A 14,458-nucleotide genomic window follows, 5' to 3' on the forward strand; every position below is an offset into this window, starting at 1 on the left:
TTATACCTATTTTACTGGGATGGAAACTATAACCTTAGATAGAGTTTAAATAAGGTGTATATAATAAAACTGCCAAATTAATGACTAAGCTATATATGGAATTCAAGTCTTTTTGGCTGGCTGAAATGCTATAGCTATCATATCACACTAATCTTAGAGGTTTCCAGGGGAGGGAAATGATGGCTAGATATCTCACAGACTGAAATAGGTAATTGCACCTTAGCTTGGGAATACCTACAGATCACTATTGCAGTTCCAAGTTATGGCAAGGCATTAATGAGAACATTTCTCCACTTTTTATTTCACATATTATAGCTTTAAAAAATAAAACTGACTCTTTTGTGGACACCTCTGGGATTGCATGTCCCTCCTCCATCCACATGTGAGACAGCATAACTTTACCACCTTAATACCACATTTGATTTGATTCATCCAGAGCTGGGCCCCTGGGAAGAGACCTATATTTTTTTTCAAGTTTATTTTTGAGACACACACACACACACACACACACACACACACACACACACAGAGCAAGCAGGGAAGGGCAGAGAGAGAGGGAGACAGAGGATCTGAAGTGGTCTCTGAGCTGACAGCTAAAAGCCCAATGCAGGGCTTGACCTCACGAACTATGAGATCATGACCCGAGCCAAGGTCAGACGCTTAACTGACTCAGCACCACCTAGGTGCTCCAGAGTTTTTTAATTAAAAAAATTTTCTAACATAAGAGCTGAGAAAATGTTAATCAGTTGATGAGTCAATTTTTTTCTCATAGTTAAAACCATATGATATAAGATTAGAATTTGTCAGTGGTCCTATCTCCCAGTATGTAAAACCAGAACCATAGAGCAAAACAAAACAGACAAAAACCCCAACATGTACAGAGAAAAATCAGTAGAGACAAACATCTGTATCACTAGAGAAATGTAACATAGAGAAACAGAGGCAGAGACAGGAATTGATCTAGTGACATTAGAGACCATTATTCCTACTGTTCTAGATGTCCAACATTTTGGTTTGACCTTGTCTTGGATTTTATGAACGTGTTTAACTGTGTTTCTGGTACGTGTCATCTGACTTGGTGTTACCTTCACTTGCATTTTGGTAATGAGATAACCCTTACTCATAACAAAGCTGTGTAATAGCATATCCAAATATTTTTTCTCAGTCACTTACTATCTAAGATTATTCAAGTGATTTCATATCTCTAGATATCTATTCCATAATCTGAAATCTGAAGTATTACTACTTCATAATGATATGAGAATCAAATTGGGCACTGCATGTAAAAGCACCTCATAACCATACATCACATGCCTATATACATGCAAAGAATGATAAGAAATTAAGCGGTATATGGACATTTTGAAAGGCTCTCCATGACATCACCTGTAAGGCCTTTGGAGAGCATATGTTTGCTTGCCTCTCCAGTCCATTCTGCACCTAACTTATGCTTCAGTCATGCTGAATCACTCACAAGTCTCTAAACATATTTTTTAGCCTTTGCATACACCGTCCCCTCTTCCTAGAATATCATTTTCCCTCAATCTCATGCACACTTATCTAACTTTTTCTTATGCTTCAAGATGAAGTTGGTGCCCTTTTGTAAAGCTTCCTTTCTATGATTTCCTTATTTATAGGAAGAATGGACAGTGTTTGCCCATTGTATTCTTTGGAAATAACTGTTTTCCTAGAACTCGTGGAATTTCCAACTAGTGTTTAATTTCCAATCTCATCCCCATGGTTAGAATCTTTGGACACAAAAGCTATGTCTTATTCACCTTTTATAAACCATCCAATATCTTTAATTCATCATCTTTAGTTGTCTACAGAAAATAAGAATTAAATACACGTTCTAGGGGCTCTTGGGTGACTCAGTCGGTTAAGCATCTGACTTCATCTCAGGTCATGATCTGATAGTTGGTGGGTTTGAGCCCCACATAGGGCTCTGCACTGACAGCTCAGAGCCTGGAGCCTGCTTCGGATTCTGTGTCTCCCTCTCTTTCTGCCCCTCCCCTACTCGTGTTCTCGCTCTCTCTGTCTCCGGGATAAATAAATATAAAAAAATAAATGTTCTAAGATGATAATTTTTTTCTTGAGTCTCCCTTTTGTTTTGTCCTTCTGGGTATTCCCTAGAATATGGTGATACCATTGCATTTATTTTCCTATAATGCAAGTGCATTAATATCTCTTGAGAATCAACATCTTTGTTTAACTTTAAGAGAACTATGTCCTTGCTCAGGGATGAATGATAAAAGGTCACCAAAGAACAAACAAACCTGCTATTTATTTTTAGGAGACCAGTATTTTCATATAACTAGATTATATTTTAGCAATCCTGATTCAGTTCAATTTATGTATTCCACAGGATCAAGAAAGATTTGATCCACATTTTTCTTAATAAGTTATTACTTATCAGAGAGATTAAAGAAGTTTGTCATCATCCTGAAATAATCATGACCACACCCTATTACTGTACTTTTTAGTAGAATTGCTTTCATATATCCAAAATCTATGCTAGATAATTTGTGAAACTCTATGCTAGATAATAGTTGATAATGGCATAACTAACTTATACAAATCGTTTCACTTCATCTTCACAATAACACTGAGAATTTTAATAGCACCCCATCTAACAGATAAGGAACCAGAGACTTTACATGACATGCTTGAAATCAAATAACTTTGTTCTTTCTGGAAAGGATAGTTATAAAAGCATTCCTGGCATTCATTCCCAATAACCTAAAGGAAGAAGAATCCTTTCCCTATTTATCATTCTTTAGAGCCTTAAATTTCTTGTGTACCTCTTCCCAACTTGTTACTTTCCACATGTCTCATCGATTATAGGTCAGGTATCATGCCCTAGACCATTAGCGTACGTATAATATTCTTCTACTCACTCCCTTTTTGTGCTCTCTCTGCTAAAATCTTCTTTTAAAAAATTATTCTATGGATCTTTTTATACATTGATCTCATTTTCAGAAGGAATGCTGGTAAAATCAGATAAAAAGGACCAGCCAGATGTCCGAGGTGGGACACTCCCCTTGCATGCTTTTGGTTTCTGCAGTCTTCCTTGCCTCTTGCATCAGCCAGAAGCCAGGAGCCAGAAGCTTGACTATATTAGTCCCGCCCAGAATGGAAGCACATATGTATAAAAGATCAGTAAAACCCCAGCCGATACTCAGCTTTTGGAGGTGACTTCGCTGGGCCAGCACCGGTGCTAAATAAACAGTCTTTTCTGATTTCCCAAGTGTGTGTCACTTGTCTCCTCCTGGGCACTGAGTATTTGCTGTAACATTTTTGGTGCATGGGCAAGAAAGCCAACAGCCATGCTGGTCCCTTGCACCACCGGTGTCAAGAACCAGTTGGGGAACTGCCATTTTGGGCCCCTGCGACAAGAAGGAAAGTGCACCACCAGTGGTTTCACTGAATGCTGACCCTCTCCAAGCCTGATGATAGCCAGCCACTGCCACATTCTAACGGATGCTGTGGGGAATCAGAGAATTTTGCCAGGACGGGACATTGGATTGGGTGGGTCCCCAGGGGCCCAGGACCGAATTCAGGTCGGCCCTAGAGGGGAAGCTTGATCACATCCTGGGAGATAGAGTTACCACATAGACAGGGAAGTCCTGAGTGGAAGTCTGCAATCTGTCTCAATATGTGTGTGAGTGCCTGCGTTCCACGATTTTAGCTATGGAGCCTGAGGGGATTCTACCCTGCAATTTCATGATGACCTCATATGGCTCAAGGCAGAATCAGGTCCGCAGAGGCCTGATCTGAGTCAGGGGTTTATACTGACCTGCCAAAGCTAAGAGGTGTCTAAATCTCTTAGCTAAGAGGTGCTAAGAGAGTGGCCAGGCAGATGAAATGACCTCTTCCCTCATTGTTTGTCTGGTGACACCACCATACATTGGGAGGGACCAATCTAGGATACCAGGTTTGGGATGCTGGGGGCTGGGGGGGGGGGTGGAATTCCTCACAACCAACTGTTAGAGCCAACTGTATATGGTCAGTATACCTCAGAACAGGGACTTTAAGGAATATTCCCAAGCAGCTACCAAAACTCCCTTTGTTTCCGGGAAATCCCCTGTCTTCTCTGGACAGATATGGGCTGCCTAATTCCACTAGTGGAAAACAAAACAAAACAAAACAAAACAAAACAAAACAAAACAAAACAAAACAAAAACCTGGAGTCTGATCCTCTGTCTGAGCCAATAAGATTTAAAACTTGGAATTCTCTTTCTCTGCCTTCTGCTAACACCTGGACTCTTCTGTCTTCCCTTCCCCACCCCCTCCTGTTTCTGCACCACTTGGGGTGTGGACAGCATAACTGGCTCCCCAGTGCCTCAGGCACCATCAACTCCTCCTCCCACCCTAGATGTCTAGGAGTGAAGACCACCCATTTCAGATTTCCCCACCAGTGTTCCAGGTAAAAATTAACCATGGGGAACAAATTGTCTTAAGTGGACCCAAGTAAAATGTATTCAGTGCTTAAGCTAATTTAAGTATGTTGGTTTTGAGACAGACCTGTTTATCAACATTAAGGAAACAATCAAACAATAAAAAACAAAACAACTTTTATTCCACCTAGATTTGCTGAAGGTCAAGTAAGCTCATTTAACCTCTTTCTAATTTGTTAGCAAAAGGATGACTTAAAGTGATGGTTAACTTTGTCTGACAGTTTTCATGGGTAATTTTAAAGATAGCTTTCAAAGTCTTTGGTAACCTAAAATATTAAAGTTTTTTCTTGTATGATAAGTTGGATTGAATTCATCAGATATCAAATGAGATAAGAGGCTAAGGCACTAATTACTAGATGTACGTTTTTGCTTATGACTTGAGAAACTAAGGATATTTGGATCTGTGGGAAAACATGCTTTATGCTTAAATGGAGATAAGGGACACCTTTCTTCCTTTTTGCTATAGATGGGTAATTCCCGAATGAAGGCCATTACTTCTTTGGAATGCATTATGACTCATTTTCTTTTGCACAAAGGCTTTGCCCCAATACAAATTGGAGGAGGAAACCTGGACACAAAGGAAAATATCAATTATAATACTATCCTACAATTGGACATGTTTTGCAAATGTGAAGAGAAATAGGGAGAAGTCCCCTATGTTCCTTGTTTGGGGGCCTTAAGAAAAAAAAATCAAGATATAAGCAATGTAAGGTGGATCTGATTTAATGGCAACTCTTTCTGAAATGCAGCAATCAGGGGGAGAAACAATTAAGGGTCCCTAACCTGTATCCAAAGCAGATCTAGAGAAGGAGGAAGGGAAGTCTTCCACCTCAACCTCCTCCTCCTCGAGTCCTCAATCTATATAAAAAAAAGCAGTTCTGCTCCCTACTGACCACCTTTTCCAGACTCTCCCTGTAATATAACAGATAAGTTTCCCTTACAAAAAGCTAGAATTCTAGAAGGAGAAACTTTTTACACTACAAGGTTTAAGACCAATAAAAGGAGATCCGGGTACATTTTCTGATCAGATAAGAACATAGAGGCTTTTCAGAATATTACGTATGTTTTTTAGTTGATCTGGAAAGGTATAATGCTTTTGTTAATTCAGACTCTTAATGAGACAGAAAATTGTGGGGTTCAGGCAGCAGCTAAGAGATACGGGAATGAGCATCTTATTAATTGCCATGAGACTGGAGGTCCTGTAGGAAACTTCCAGCTCCCTCTTGGAGCTCAGGCCATTCCACCCCAAGATCCTAATTGGGACTATGACCATCCCATTGGGGAATAGTATTGTTGCCACTTCCAAGCTTGTGTTTAAAAAAAAAAAAAATTAAAGAAATCTAAGATTAAGCCCATAAATTATGCTAAATTAGCCACTATTTTACAAACACAGAATGAGAGCCCGATGGTCTTCCTGGAAAGATTGAGGGAGGCTCTAATTAAATATATGGTTATCTCCCCTGACACCCCTAAGGCTGAGATGATTTTATTTTATTTTATTTTATTTTTTTTTTAATTTTTTTTTCAACGTTTTTTATTTATTTTTGGGACAGAGAGAGACAGAGCATGAACGGGGGAGGGGCAGAGAGAGAGGGAGACACAGAATCGGAAACAGGCTCCAGGCTCCGAGCCATCGGCCCAGAGCCCGACGCGGGGCTCGAACTCATGGACCGCGAGATCGTGACCTGGCTGAAGTCGGACGCTTAACCGACTGCGCCACCCAGGCGCCCCGTGGCTGAGATGATTTTAAAGGACAAATTTGTCACTCAATCAGCCCTAGATATCCAGAGGAAATGAAAAAATTGGCTGTTGGCCTGGAAGGGATCCTGGAGGAGCTCTTATGACCTGCCAATAGGGTATATTACAACTAAGAGAAAAAAACAAAACAAAACAAAACAACAACAAAAACCCAAAAACAAAAACAAAAAACAGGAAGGAGGCTTAAAAAAAAAAAACTCTGAGGCCTTAGTTGTGGCTATATCAGACTAGACTTCCCAAGGTCCTGGCACCAAATGCCTTTGATGTGGCCATTAAGACTGCCCTGAGAAGAGACAATAGAAGTCAAAGCCCTGTAAGCCATGCCCCTTGTGTGGAGACATTCACTGGAAACCTGAATGCCCTTGGGGACTTCTATCTGTGAGGGATCAGATAACTAGTGTCCCTGGAAGGGACTGATGGGGCCTGGGACTCTTTGGGGTGGCTCGCAGAACCAACTGTCTATTGGAAGGTCTGAGCTTCAGATAACTCTGGAAAATTCAGGTAACTAGAAAGTCAGTTCACTTCCTTCTTGATATTGGAGACACCTTTTCTGTCCTCCTTTTCACTCCAGGACAACTATCCAAATGGCAGCATGACGATTAGAGGTATCACCAGAAGAATTCTCACTAAATTTTTCTCTCAGTCCTTGGGATATATACGGGAAAACCTAATTTTTTCTCATTCTTTCCTGATAATGCCAGAGAGCATTACTCCCTTGTTAGAAAGGGACATTATAACTAAATTAGAGACTATAGGGCTACAATCTCCAAGACAGATAAACAATTATGTGAGTTTTTGGTAATTACTGGATATTGTAGGCTGTGGATACTGGGATTCAGCAAATAGCTCACCTGCTATATCATTTCTTAAAGAAGACTCATTCCCACCTACTCTCCCAATGAAATAAGCTGAAGTCTGACTGATGAACACTGACTCCAGCCCTTGGGATGGTTACAAACAGAGAAGGGACAACTACTATTACCAAGCTCACAGAGCTAAAAGATCACTGAAGTACTACATCAGGCCTTTCATTTAGGGAGGGATCCAATGGCCCAAAGGATGTTTACTGAAAACATTTGTCAAGAACAGTTCAGCAAATAGTATCAGCCTGTAAGATATGGTAAATGGCTGCCTTGACTTTTTCTCTAATAGGACTCCCAGCTCTCAGAAAAGTTTTACACCTTGAAATAAAACAAACTGTCTGCTTATACTCAGCAAAACTATAAATAACACCTCACAAGCATTAGATGCTTTAACAAAAAAGTTAAAGTTAGGGCCAAACACTTGGAGAACAGAGCCACCATTGATTACTTACTGCTCCTCCATCACCTGGGTTATGAGAAATTCCCTGACATGTTGTTTCACTATAACAAATAATTCTCCCAGTGTCTTCGAACAGATAGATGACATTTGGGCATAAGTGGATAAAGTCAGGGTCTCTACTGGATTGTTTGGTTTGGGAACTGGGGACATTATCTTAAAATGCCATCTTTTTGGTCAATATAATATTCATGTTTTTCTCTTTGTGTCTGCTAATGTTTATGCCACCTCATGCCTGCCAGCCTTCCTGTAAAACCATACTGTGGGCCATGTGACTGAGCCTTGGTAAGTACCCACATGCTGTTCTCCACACCATCCCTTATCAGCTTGAAGAAATTAGAATGGTCATCATCCCTATTTCCTAACAGCAGCTACAGGCCCTATTCCAGGAGGAGGAATGAATATGGAAAGAGTTAACATTAGGCAGGGAGAGAAAAGAGACCTTCAGGAAGGCAGACTACAGGTGCAAATGGGAAGCTAAAGAAGCAGATGGGGTTCTCCCCTTATAAAATCCTTTATGGGTGCTCTCCCCCCATTATCAAGGGCATAAGTGGGGAATCTAAATAAAAATAGGCAATCTATCCCTAGGGCAACAGTTGCAGACCCTTGGCTCTATGCTAACCACCTTACACCACTGGGCTAAGGAACAAATCGAATCAACAAACAGAGGCAGAAATTAGCAGACTCACAAAAATCTTGGGGCAACATACGGAATTGGGCATCTCGGCTCCACCCATTAGCTGGTCCTCTCCTAAAGCTTTTCATAGCCCTCCTCTTTGGTCCTTGTATTCTTAATATGCTAATCAGAAGCTATAAAACTTCTAGTTTAGAAGCTATAAAATTCCAGATGATGTTTCAGTTAGACCATTCTAGCTATCACTACTTTCTTTGGATGACAAAGAACCCTAGTTGCCACATTCCTCCCTTCAATGTCCCTGTCCATCAGGAAGAAGCCAGAACAGTCTTTTGCCCTTCCTCCTGTGGCAGCAAAAGTTCCCCTGTCCCCCACAAACTGATTTTCTCTAAGTTTTCTATAGCAGCTTGAGAATCAAGAGGTGGGGAATGAGAAGGAAAGCTGGTAAAAGCAGGTAAAAAGAGCCAGCCAGATGTCCAAGGTCAGATACTACCCTTTCATGCTTTTGGTCTCTGCAATCTTGATTACCTCTTGCATCAGCCAGTAGCCAAGAGCCAGAAACTTGACTATAACTTGTCTGGCCCAACCCAGAAGCACATACGTATAAAACATCAGTAAAACCCAAGCTGGATGCTCAGTGTTTGGAGGAGACTCTGCTGGGCCAGCACAAGTGTGAAATAAACAGTTTATTCTGATTCCCTGAGTGCATGTCACTTGTCTCTTCCTGGACACCAAGTATTTGCTGCAGCAATTTCAGACTGTTGAGCTACTAGATTCTCAAAATCAATCCTTATATATTGTTTTATTCTCAGCACTTGGTGCAATGTGTAGCATATTAAGTACATTCAATAAATATTTTTGAATGAATGAAATGATGTATCTTTAATTCCCAAACAGTTGCATTCTCAATTTTGAAGTATTTAATTTTATTTTCTTATATGATCCTGTTATAAAATGTGACCATCTGGTACCTAATATCTAGTATTTAATATTTCAGAATATTACACCACTGGGCTATGTTCCTTCTCTTCTGTACTAATGTTGGGGAAAGAATTAGGCCTGGTTAAGTGTTTACATGGATCCTTTTCAATGAGTCTATTCCCATGTACCACTTAGCCTTCTTGAGCAGAAGTTTTCAAAGATGATAGAAAAATCGTATCTAAATATATGGCCAATCATATGAAAAAGAAGAAGACATATTACTCCTTTGTCCCTGCCATTTAAAATTCCAATGAAGTGACCCTTATGGCATTTTGGAGTGGTGGGAGTCTGGAGCTGATGGCCAAGAAAGAATTCTTGAGATGTCTTTGATGCAAAAAGGTGATTTTATTAAAGCATTGGGACAGGACCCAGGGGCAGAAAGAGCTGCATTGGGGTTGTGAAGAGTGACTAATTATATACTATGGAGTTGGGGGAAATAAAGGCAAAAGGGAGGCCTCCAGAAGGACTTTTATATGCTAAAGAGGACTCATAACATAATGGATGCCTTGCTATTGTCAAGCTAAGGTTGTTTTCCCTCTAGTAAGACATTAGCATTAAGACAGTAGGAAGTTCCTGGAGAAATATTATATTTTGCATTTGCCTCAAGTATTCATCAAAGGACAGCAGGTTATAAAGAAATTTAATTGTACCTACCATTTCCTTCTTGTCTTTGTTCCCCACATCACAGTGGAGGGGAAAGTGATATTAGGGGCTCCAGGAAACTGAATTCATAGGTTTCTGGAGATAAGGGTATTGATAAGACAGCTTTTTTCTTGTGATTTACTAAGATATTTGTAAACTGATGGAGACTCATGTCCTGCATGACTGTGATCTCTATCAGTTAAGCTCTTTTTTTCTGTCCTTTCCTTTGTTCTTAGGCAGCCAGGATAGCCTGAGGAATATCACACATATCTGCCCCCCCAGCAGGGGGTTGGGGGAGTTGTTTGCAGGGTGCCAGCTGGCCTTTTGTTCCCTCCTTAGCCTCATCAAGTGACTTTGACCAAGAACAAAGTAAAGGAGCATAAAAGAGTTCCTCCTTGAGGTTAATACTTGGGGCTGGTTAAGATTAGGGCTAATATAAAAATTTCTACAAGTTTTTAAAACTCTACTGTGTGACACATGTTCTATGCATTATCATATCCTGGAGTCATTACAATAGACATGGGGAGTAGATAGTATGCATTACCCACCCTGTTAAAGGAAAAAAACAAAAACAAAACTAAAGAAACAAACAAACCAAAAAACCTAGCTTGGCTTCATTGAGGATAAGTGGATATTCCAAAGATCTAGAAAATGACCATGGCTGAGAAAATGACCATGGCAAATCTTCCTCTGTCTCTAAATCACATAGTACATATCACTTTGCTGAAATTCAATTCACACGACTGCAGCCAGGAAAGCTGAGTCACAGTCACCAGGATGTTTAGTTAAATGACAGACTCCTGGCTTCCATCTTACTGAATCAGTACTTGAGATGGTTCAGGAATATTTGCAATAATTTTCTAGATGATGCTAATATATATCCAGGTTTAGTGACACTGAATTATATTCATGATATTCTCTAAAATAATCTTACCTTCAGTGAGCCAATTTAGTGTAATCGATTTAAATGTGTTAAAGAAGTATCAGTGGATGTATAATATATGCCAGGAATTATGTTAGATTGTGACCAGGACAATGACGACAACAACAAAAACCTAAAAAGATATTGAAACTGAAACAAAGGTGGAATCCAAACATGATAGGGAACTGGCAGAGAAACCAATAACTTGAAATGTCCAATGATAAACCAACAATAAATGATGTGAGGATGAAATTGCGAGAAAAGAGGAAATAATTGTCTCTATTTGATGAAGGAGGTTAGAAAATTCAGAGGAGATGGTATCTTTATTAAAATAACTTCCTTTATATTACTTGTCAGAAAAACAGTATCTATATGGTACATTTCCAGCCTCAGGCTTTAGTTTTCACAAGAATAACAGTTTGAATTTATCTGAATTTTTAAAAAATCTTGCTCTCTCTCTCCCCCCATATGTATATGCATTTTTATTCTTTTATTTATTTGCTATTATTTGTTTAGGAGCCAGCATATTCAGGGGATATTGTGGTAACTCAAAAGAAAACATACGGAGCAATCCCTATCAAAATAGCACCAGCATTCTTCACAGAGCTAAAACAAACAATCCTAAAATTTGAATGGAACCACAGAAGACCCAGAATAGCCAAAGTAATGTTGAAAAAGAAAACCAAAGCTGGAGGCATCACATTCCCGGACTTTAACCTGTATTACAAAGCTGTAATCATCAAGACAGTATGGTACTGGCACAAAACAGACACCTAGATCAATGGAACAATAATAGAGAACTCAAGAAATGAACTCATAAATATATGGGCAACTAATCTTCAACAAAGCAGGAAAGAGAATCCAATAGAAAAAAGAAAATCTCTTTAGCAAATGGTGCTGGAGAACTAGACAGCAACGTGAAAAAGAATGAAACTGGACCATTTTATTACACCATACACAAAAATAAATTCAAAATGGATGAAAGACCTAAATGTGAGACATGAAACCATAAAAATCCTACAGGAGAAAACAGTCAGCAACCTCTTTGACCTCAGCCACAGCAACTTCTTACTTGATATGTCTCCAGAGGCAAGGGAAATAAAAGCAAAAATTAATTATTGGGACCTCATCAAAATAAAAAGCTCTGCACAGCGAAGGAAACAATCAATAAAACTAAAAGGCAACCGATGGAATGAGAGAAGATATTTGCAAATGACATGTCAGATAAAGAGTTAGTATCAAATCTATAAAGAGCTTACCAAACTCGGGCTCCTGGTGGCTCAGTCGATTAAGCATCCTATGGCTCACGTCATGATCTCACAGTTTGTGAGTTTGAGCCCTGTGTCAGGCTCTGTGCTAATAGCTCAGAGTCTCAAACAAATTCTGTGTCTTCCTCTCTCTCTCTCTGCCTCTCCCCCACTCACTCTCTCTCTCTCTTATAAAAATAAATAAACATTAAAAGCAATTTAATAAAAAGAATGTACCAAACTCACCACGTGAGAAACAAGTAATCAAGTGAAGAAATGGGCAGAAGACTTAAGTAGACACTTTTCCAAAGAAGGCAAACACATGAAAAGATGCTCAACATCCCTCATCATCAGGGAAGTACAAATCAAAACCACAGTCAGGTATCACCTTACACTAGTCAGAGTGGCTAAAATTAACAACTCAGGATATGACAGATGTTGGCAAGGATGTGGAGAAAAGGGAACCCTCTTACACTGCTGGTGGGAATGCAAACTGGTGCAGCCACTGTGGAAAACAGTGTGGGGGTTCCTCAAAAAATGAAAAATACAATTACCCTACAATCCAGCAATTCCACCACTAGGAATTTATCCAAAGGATACAAAAATGCTGATTTAAAGGGGCAAATGCACCCCAATGTTTATAGCAGCACCATCAACAATAGCTAGGTTATGGAAAGAGCACAAATGTCCATCAACTGATGAATGGATTAAGGTGATGGGGTGTGTGTGTGTGTGTGTGTGTGTGTGTGTGTAATTAAATACTCCTTGTCAACGAGAAAGAATGAAATCTTGCTATTTACAACATGGATGAAATTGGAGGGTATCATGCTAAGCAAAATAAGTCAGTCAGAGAAAGATATCATATGATTTCACTCATATGTGGAATTTGAGAAACTTGAACACAGGGGAAGGGAAGGAAAAATAAGATGCAAACAGAGAGGGAAGCAAGCCATAAGAGACTCTTACATACAGAGAACAAACTGAGGCTTGATAGAGGTGGGTTGGTTGAGGAGTGCATTAAATGGCTGAAGGTCATTGAGGAGAACACTCTTTGGGATGAGAACTAGGTGTCATATGTAAGAGATGAATCATTGTGTTCTACTCCTGAAGCCAAGACTATACTGTATGTTAACTAACTTGAGAACAAAGAGAGAGAAAGAGAGAGAGAGAAAGAGAGAGAAAGAGAGAGAAAGAGAGAGAGAGAAAGAGAGAGAGAGAAAGAGAGAAAGAGGAAGCATATTGATGTCCAGGTTAATTTATTCTTGTTATTTCTTCTATCTGACTTTATTAGATAGTTTTTATTTCAGCACATAGAATATATGACACTATAGGATGAAAGTTATATTTTATACTGTATATTCTGTTGTTTTAATTTTTTTATTTCAAAATCTCAATAGGAGATTCACTCTTAAAATGTCCAGTGCTATGAGAAAACATGATGAAATCATGGAAACCTCTCATTCCTGACACTGTCTTCTGAAACTACCTTTATTGGTTCCTCTGGAACATCATGGGAATTGAAGTTTAATGGTTCCAAATTAAAACTGGTTTCGAATAAACTGCAGGTGCAAACTGGGAGAATATTTATCGAAATTAAGTTTTCTTTTTTCTACTTTCCTCTGATTATATCTTTGTTGAGGTTTTTGTAAATGAAAGTAAATGGCCACAATTGGAAAAGAGAACTTACTGAATCTTCCACATTAACTGATGACACAAGCAAGGACGTGAGAGGGTAAGGCACATTCCCAAGCACACACGGCACTCCTGGCTCTCAAATTGCCATTCTACTCTCAACCCATAACCTTTACGCTTTGTCTCACTACGCCTTAAAATAATATATTGGGAGTAGGGGAAATTATTAAAAATAATTTTTTTAAGCTTTTCCAGAGGATACATATAGGACCAAGGAGACTTACACACATAGAAGGTTGACCTCCTAACTACGGCATGCGTTGTGTCTTAGTGGCATTTATTCACCATTAGATTCTGAATAAGTATCATGGTACACCTCCCTGAACATACAGGTTACATCCAGGGACAGGTCAGCTTTTGACTGTTTTTATCTATAGAAAAAAAATTAATATTTATTTTGAGAGAGAGAGAGAGAGAGAGAGAGAGCGCACAAATAGGGGAGGAGAAGACAGAGATGGAAAGAGAGAATCGCAAGAATCTGTCAGCGCAGAGCCTGACATGGGGTGTGATCTCACAAACCGCAAGATCATGACCTGAGCCAAAATCAAGAGTGAGGCTCTTAACTGACTGAGCTACCCAGGCATCCTACTGACTATATCTATCTTTGATGACATATGATGAGAAAATTACTGCTATCACTCTCACCCTCCTCTCCTCCTGTCCAGAATATATAGCTAACATATTTCTCTATGTTAGGGTCCTGATATTTCCCTTACATTGTTCTTTGGGGAAATTAATTGATATTTCACTATGTCTAGTGTTTTAGTTTTTATCTTGAACAGAGTAAGCTTATCTTTAAGTCAAA

Source organism: Neofelis nebulosa, chromosome 17 (genome assembly GCF_028018385.1).
Source record: "Neofelis nebulosa isolate mNeoNeb1 chromosome 17, mNeoNeb1.pri, whole genome shotgun sequence".
In the NCBI taxonomy this organism is placed as follows: domain Eukaryota; kingdom Metazoa; phylum Chordata; class Mammalia; order Carnivora; family Felidae; genus Neofelis; species Neofelis nebulosa.